Below are 7,462 nucleotides of genomic sequence, written 5' to 3' on the forward strand. Positions count from 1 at the left end.
TAAAATGTGTTTTACAGTTTTAAAATTTGGAGAACATCTCTTTTACACTGTAGATTAGAGGGAGGAATTTATTGGGGGTGGAATAGAGAATAAAAGGGTTTTGAGGAGACAAAATTACTGTAAAATAAAAGAGGAGCACTCCACGGGGTGACCAGTTTTTTTAAAGACTTTCCTTGTTCTTTCTAAGCCATCAGTTGCTGCTATGTCCCATCTTTAATTCAGCTGGATCCTCAGGTAGGTGGGAACTGTAACAGGCGGTCTCTTCTGCAATCATCAAATTAATGTTGTCAATTCTTTGTGAAATTAAAGGCATATCTTTTTTTTTTTTAAGTACAGTCCACTTCATGAATTGGTGTGTCGTTCTTGTGCAGAGACCATGCTAATCCTTGCTGTATCATTCCAATTTTAGTACATGTGCTGCTGAAGCATGCAAAAAGGCATATCCTTTTAAGCAATTGCTTCAAAAAATGAAAAAGACTATACAATGAATAGTAAGTCTCTCTTCTTCTGGTTCCTACGTATCCAGGTAAGTTTCTGGAGAAAGTACAAAAAGTGAAGACAAAAACAAAAACACAACTATATAACCAAAACCTAAGTTATTAGCTTTCTTGGTACATAGACAGTAACTACAAAAAAAAATTTCATTTAGAAAATTTTTGTTTCTTATTTATTCTTTCAGCGATATTCTATGTATTTGACTATACACATATACCCATAAGTCTTTAGCTTCCACATTAATCCTAAACAACAGTACAGAGAACATACTTACATATTTATCATTTTAAAAATGTAAGAATATATCTCTAGGATAAATACTTTTGTGTTTTTTTCTATCAAGTTTTCTAATGATTTGTTGGGAGCTGTATATTCATACAAAGGAAGCAAGTCTTCAATGTATGACTCCACAGTTTTTCAAAAGTGAAAGTCGCATTCGACTCTTTGCGACCTCATGGACTGTATAGCCCTTGGAATTCCCCAGGCCAGAATACTGGAGTGGGTAGCCTTTCCCTTCTTCAAGGGATCTTCCCAACCTAGGGATCGTACCCAGGTCTCCTGCATTGCAGGCAGATTCTTTACCAGCTGAGCCAAAGTTTATGTTAAAAGTGGACTGAGGGAATTTCCTGGCAGTCCAGTCAGTTCAGTTCAGTTCAGTCGCTCAGTCGTGTCCGACTCTTTGCGACCCTATGGATTACAGCATGCCAGGCCTCCCTGTCCATCACCAACTCCCGGAGTTCACCCAGACTCAACGTCCATCGAGTCCGTGATGCCATCCAGCCGTCTCATCCTCTGTCGTCCCCTTCTCCTCCTGCCTCCAATCCCTCCCAGCATCAGAGTCTTTTCCAGTGAGTCAACTCTTCACATGGGGTGGCCAAAGTACTGGAGTTTCAGCTTTAGCATCATTCCTTCCAAAGAAATCCCAGGGCTGATCTCCTTCAGAATGGACTGGTTGGATCTCCTTGCAGTCCAGGGGACTCTCAAGAGTCTTCTCCAACACCATAGTTCAAACGCATCAATTCTTCAGTGCTCAGCTTTCTTCACAGTCCAATTCTCACATCCATAGATGACCACTGGAAAAACCATAGCCTTGACTAGATGGACCTTTGCTGGCAAAGTAACGTCTCTGCTTTTGAATATACTATCTAGGTTGGTCATAACTTTTCTTCCGAGGAGTAGGTGTCTTTTAATTTCATGGCTGCAGTCACCATCTGCAGTGATTTTGGAACCCCCAAAATAAAGTCTGACACTGTTTCTACTGTTTCCCATCTATTTCCCATGAAGTGATGGGACCAGATGCCATGATCTTCGTTTTCTGAATGTTGAGCTTTAAGCCAACTTTTTCACTCTCCTCTTTCACTTTCATCAAGAGGCTTTTAGTTCCTCTTCACTTTCTGCCATAAGGGTGGTGTCATCTGCATATCTGAGGTGATTGATATTTCTCCTGGCAATCTTGATTCCAGCTGTGCTTCTTCCAGCCCAGCGTTTCTCATGATGTACTCTGCATAGAAGTTAAATAAGCAGGGTAACAATATACAGCCGTGACGTACTCCTTTTCCTATTTGGAACCAGTCTGTTGTTCCATGTCCAGTTCTAACTGTTGCTTCCTGACCTGGCAGTCCAGTGACTAGGAACTGGCACTTTCACTGCCTGGTCCAGGTTCGATTCCTGGTCAGGGAACTAAGAAGCCAAGCTGCTGCTGCTGCTGCTGCTAAGTCACTTCAGTTGTGTCTGACCCTGCGTGTGGCCAAAAAATAACCAACAAACTGGGTTGAAATCTTTATATATTGACTTTTCACCTTCTTATTATGAATGTATGTAGTATAAGGGGAAAAGGGAATTGTATAGATCTTCAGTAAGAATTCTTGGTTGAAGTTTCCTTATTTAAAATGATATTTTCCTTTACAGCACAGTGAATTGTGTGTCCTATTAATATAAGGACATACAAAATTTTTATAGTGATGAGGCTTCACTGGTGGTCCAGTTGTTAAGAATCCACCTTGCAGTGCAAAGTACACTGGTTCGATCCTTGGTCTGGGAAAATTCCACGTGCCATGCAGAAACTGAGCCCATGCACCACAACTACTGAGCCAACCCGCTGCAGCTACTGAAGCCTGTGCACTGAGAGCCTGTGCTCTACAGGAGGAGAACTCAGTGCAATGAGAAGCCTGCACATGACAGCAAAGACAGCCCCTGCTAGCTGCAGCTAGAGAAAGCCCCTGTGCAGCAACGAAGACCCATCAGCAAAAAATAAAATAAATACATAACTTTTATAGTGATGAAACAAAATAACACTTTTAATATTTGTTTATTACCTGTGCAAATCTCTTTTCTACTTAATATTTGTCATTTTCAGTAATTTGTCTCCTTCCTGAATGCCAGCCTTAACAATGTGTTATATCAAGAACTTGAAAGCACAGAAACATAAAGTTTCTGTAAAGTTGGGCCTTTTGTAACATAATTCCCACAGACAGATGCAAAACTGTAATCTAACCCACTATTTCAGGAGTAGAGAGAACACTTCTGTGACGTATGATAAGAGTTAAACCCTACTGAACTACAGATGCTTGTGCTGGCATTACAGCAGTTGTGATCTGCAAAATCTTAAAGCAAATTTCTATTGTAGCAAATTAAATAATATGTAAGGAGTTAAGTTGCCTGGAAAATTCCATGGACAGAGGAGCCTGGTAGGCTGCAGTCCATGGGGTCGCTAAGAGTCGGACACGGGTGAGCAACTTCACATTCACTTTGTACTTTCATGCATTGGAGAAGGAAATGGCAACCCTCTCCAGTGTTCTTGCTTGGAGAATCCCAGGGATGGGGGAGCCTGGTGGTCTGCTGTCTATGGGGTCGCACAGAGTTGGACACGACTGAAGCGACTTAGCAGCAGCAGCAGCAAGGAATTAAGTTAGTTTTGATCCTGTGACTCAAGATTTAAAATTAAAAAAAAAACCAAAGACCTGTTTTCAGTGTTTACAAATTAATTTCCTTTAGCTTTCAGAAGATTTTTCACTTTGACAAGAAAAGAATGACAAAAATGTCATATATGGTGCCATCTTCCTATAATGCCAGTTTTGGAGAACTCTTTAAAGAGCATGAACTTTTAGAAAGATGTTTATCTACTTGTAAAGAACATAACCCCCAAGAGGTTTTCTGGACTATTCCCTAATTTGTTGGATCTTTATCAAGTTTCCTGCCTATGCTCATGCACTCACACTTAATTTGTCATAATTCTCCTTTAGAAAAGGCTCATTTTAGAGAAGCACAACAACTGTGATATTTTTGGAACTTATAAATACCTAGTCTGGGATTTCCTTAAGCCTGTCATCTGTTTCCTCATTTCAAAACTTGAAACAGTGTCAGGCTGTGTTTTTAAAATGTTGGGTTTGTTTTGCAAATACAGGAAAAGCAACACTTCCTAATTTGCTTAGATGAGTGCCCATGTAATTTGGAATTATACCAACTCATGTTAAGTACTGCTGTTGTAACAATAGGAATGATCAGGTTTTACGTGCGTGCATACACGTAGATGCCTTTGTGTGTCTGTGGTATGAGTGTATATAATTAGTGTACTACAAGATTTTAGAGAATCAGTATGAAAGTCAATCCATTCTTTAAATATTGTGACAGAGAGACTGAACTAAAGTGAACATACCCAGATCTGCTAAGCATACTTCCTCTCTTTTAGTCATTGATTAACCTATTTCCCCTACCTGGAAAAGTGACAGTATTTTTCCATTCCTTAAATCCTTGAATTAGAATTCATTAACAAGAGTATTTTTGAGGAGCATGATATTTCCTAAAATGGTGCTTTTAAATGAGTCCCATATTTGTTCAGTCTTTTAGATACTTAATAGTTGCTTATATCATTTATATTTTAATTATATTAAAAATTGGACAATAGATCTAGCTCAAAATTCTATTCTATACTGGAATTTCCCTTATAATTTCTGTGACAAATAATTAATCAGTTTTTTTTGTTGTTGTTCTCTTAGTTAAGAGAATGTATAGGAAAGCATCTAGTACTGTTTCTGGTACAATTAATTTTTTGCTAAAAATATTTTTTAAGTAAAGAAATTTTACCAGTGGATAATCATTTATTCAAAGATTATCATAAGGTTATTTTTTTCTCCTGATTGGTTACATAATCTACTGATTATCTGAATAAAATATGTTTATTTTTATAAACCCAAACAAAACAGAAAGTTAAAGTGTACTATAATCCCACTTCTCAGTAATAGTTACTCTTAACAACAACTCAAGAGACAAACACATAGACATTACCAGATGGTCAATACCAAAATCAGATTGATTATCTTCTTTGCAGCCAAAGATAGAGAAGCTCTGTCTGTACAGTCAACAAAAACAACAACTGGGGCTGACTCTGGCTCAGATCATGAGCTCCTTCCTGCAAAATTCAGGCTTAAATTGAAGAAAGTAGGGAAAAGCACTAGGCCATTCAGGTATGACCTAAATCAAATTCCTTACAATTATACAGTGGAAGTGACAAATAGATTCAAGCAATTAGATCTGATAGAGTGCCTGAAGAACGGTGGATGGAGGTTCGTAACAGTGTATAGGAAGTGGTGATCAAAACCATCCCCAAGAAAAAGAAATGCCAGAAGGAAAAGTGGTTGTCTGAGGAGGCTTTACAAATAGCCAAGAAAAGAGGAGAAATGAAAGGCAAGAGAGAAAGGGAAAGACATACCCATCTGAACGCAGAGTTCCAAAAAATAGCAAGGAGAGATAAGAAGGGGTTCTTAAATGAACAATGCAAAGCAAGAGAGGAAAACAATAGAATGGGAAAGACTAAAGATGTCTTCAAGGAAATTGGAGATATCAAGGGAATATTCCATGCAAAGATGTGCACAATAAAGGACAGAAACAGTAAGAACCTAACTGAAGCAGAAGAGATTAAAAGAGGTGCCAAGGATACACAGAAGAACTATACAAAAAATAAAGGTCTTAATGACCTGGATAACCACAATAGTGTGGTCACTTATCTAGAGCCAGACATCCTGGAATGTGAAGTCAAGTGGGCCTTAGGAAGCATTACTACTAGCAAAACTAGTGAAGGTGATAGAATTCCAGCTGAGCTATTTCAAATCCTAAGAGTTGATGCTGTGGAAGTGCTGCACTCAATATGCTAGCAAATTTGGAAAACCCAGTAGTGGTCACAGGACCAGAAAAGATCAGTTTTCATTCCAATCCTAAAGAAGGGCAATGTCAAAGAATGTTCAAAACTACCATATAAATGTACTTATTTCACAAGCTAGCAAGATTATACTCAAAATCCTTCAAGCTAGGCTTCAGCAGTACATGAACTAACTTCCAGATGTACAAGCTGGATTCAGAAAAGGCAGACGAACCAGAGATCAAATTGTCAGTGTTCATTGGATCATGGAGAAAGCAAGGGAATTCCAGAAAAACATCTACTTCTGCTTCATTGACTTCAGTACAGCTTTTGACTGTGTGGATCACAACAAACTGTGGAAAATTCTTAAAGATATGGGAGTACCAGACCACCTTCCCTGTCTCCAGAGAAACCTGAATGTGGGTCGAGAAGTGAAAGTTAGAACCAAACGTGGAACACCTGACTGGTTCAAAATTGGGAAAGGAGTATGACAAGGCTGAAACAAGAAACACCTGGAGTAACAGGCAAATTTGGCCTTGGAGTACAGAATGAAGCAGGGCAAAGGCTAGTAGAGTTTTGCCAAGAGAACGCACTGGTCATAGCAAACACCCTCTTCCAACAACACAAGAGAAGACTCTACACAATGACATCACCAGGTGGTCAATACCAAAATCAGATTGATTATATTCTTTTCAGCCAAAGATGGAGAAGCTCTATACAGTCAGCACAGCAAGACCGGGAGCTGACTTTGGCTCAGATCATGAACTCCTTATTGCCAAATTCAGACTTAAATTGAAGAAAGACGGAAAACCACTAGCTTCCATGGTGGCTCAGATGGTAAAGCATCTGCCTGCTATGTGGGAGACCCAGGTTCAATCCCTGGGTCAGGAAGATGCCCTGGAGAAGGAAATGGCAACCCACTCCTGTACTCTTGCCTAAAAAATTCCATGGACAGAGGAGCCTGGTGGGCTACAGTCCATGGGGTCACAAAGAGTCAGACACGACTGAGTGACTTCACACTCACTCACACTCACATTAGGGAAAACCACTAGACCATTCAGGTATGACCTAAATCAAATCCCTTATGATTATACAGTGAAAGTGAGAAATATATTCAAGGGATTAGATCTGATAGAGTGCCTGAAGAACTATGGACAGAGATTCATGACATTATACAGGAGGCAGGGATCAAAATATCCCCAAGAAAAAGAAACGCAAAAAAGCAAAATGGCTGTCTGAGGAGGCCTTACAAATAGCTGTGAAAGGAAGAGAAGCAAAAAGGAAAGATATAGCCATTGGGATGCACAGTTCCAAAGAATAGCAAGGAGAGATAAGAAAGCCTTCCTCAGCGATTAGTGCAAAGAAATAGAGGAAAACAATAGAATTGGGAAGACTAGAGATCTCTTCAAGAAAATTAGAGATCCCAAGGGAACATTTCATGCATGGATGAGTACAATAAAGGACAGAAATGGTATGGACCTAACAGAAGCAGAAGATATTAAGAAGAGGTGGTAAGAATATACAGAAGAACTGTATAAAAAAGATCTTTACAACCCAGATAATCACGATGGTGTGATCACTCACCTAGAGCCAGACATTCTGGAATCCAAAGTCAAGTGGGCCTTAGAAAGCATCACTATGAACAAAGCTAGTGGAGGTGATGGAATTCCAGTTGAGCTATTTCAAATCCTGAAAGATGATGCTGTGAAAGTGCTGCACTCAATATGCCAGCAAATTTGGAAAACTCAGCAGTGGCCACAGGACTGGAAAAGGTCAGTTTTCATTCCAACCGCAAAGAAAGGCAATGCCAAAGAATGCTCAAACTACCACACC

At 39.4% G+C, this 7,462-nt stretch overlaps 1 non-coding gene across 1 annotated transcript; it reads right to left on the reverse strand.

The window, feature by feature from the left end:
• Positions 1-326: 326 nt before the first annotated feature.
• LOC114118619 (U6 spliceosomal RNA) lies at positions 327-429 on the reverse strand. The gene has a single exon (XR_003591857.1). It is a non-coding gene; the product is annotated as a U6 spliceosomal RNA (small nuclear RNA).
• Between the last annotated feature and the right edge of the window lie 7,033 nt (positions 430-7,462).

This window comes from Ovis aries, chromosome 15, assembly GCF_016772045.2.
Source record: "Ovis aries strain OAR_USU_Benz2616 breed Rambouillet chromosome 15, ARS-UI_Ramb_v3.0, whole genome shotgun sequence".
NCBI lineage: Eukaryota > Metazoa > Chordata > Mammalia > Artiodactyla > Bovidae > Ovis > Ovis aries.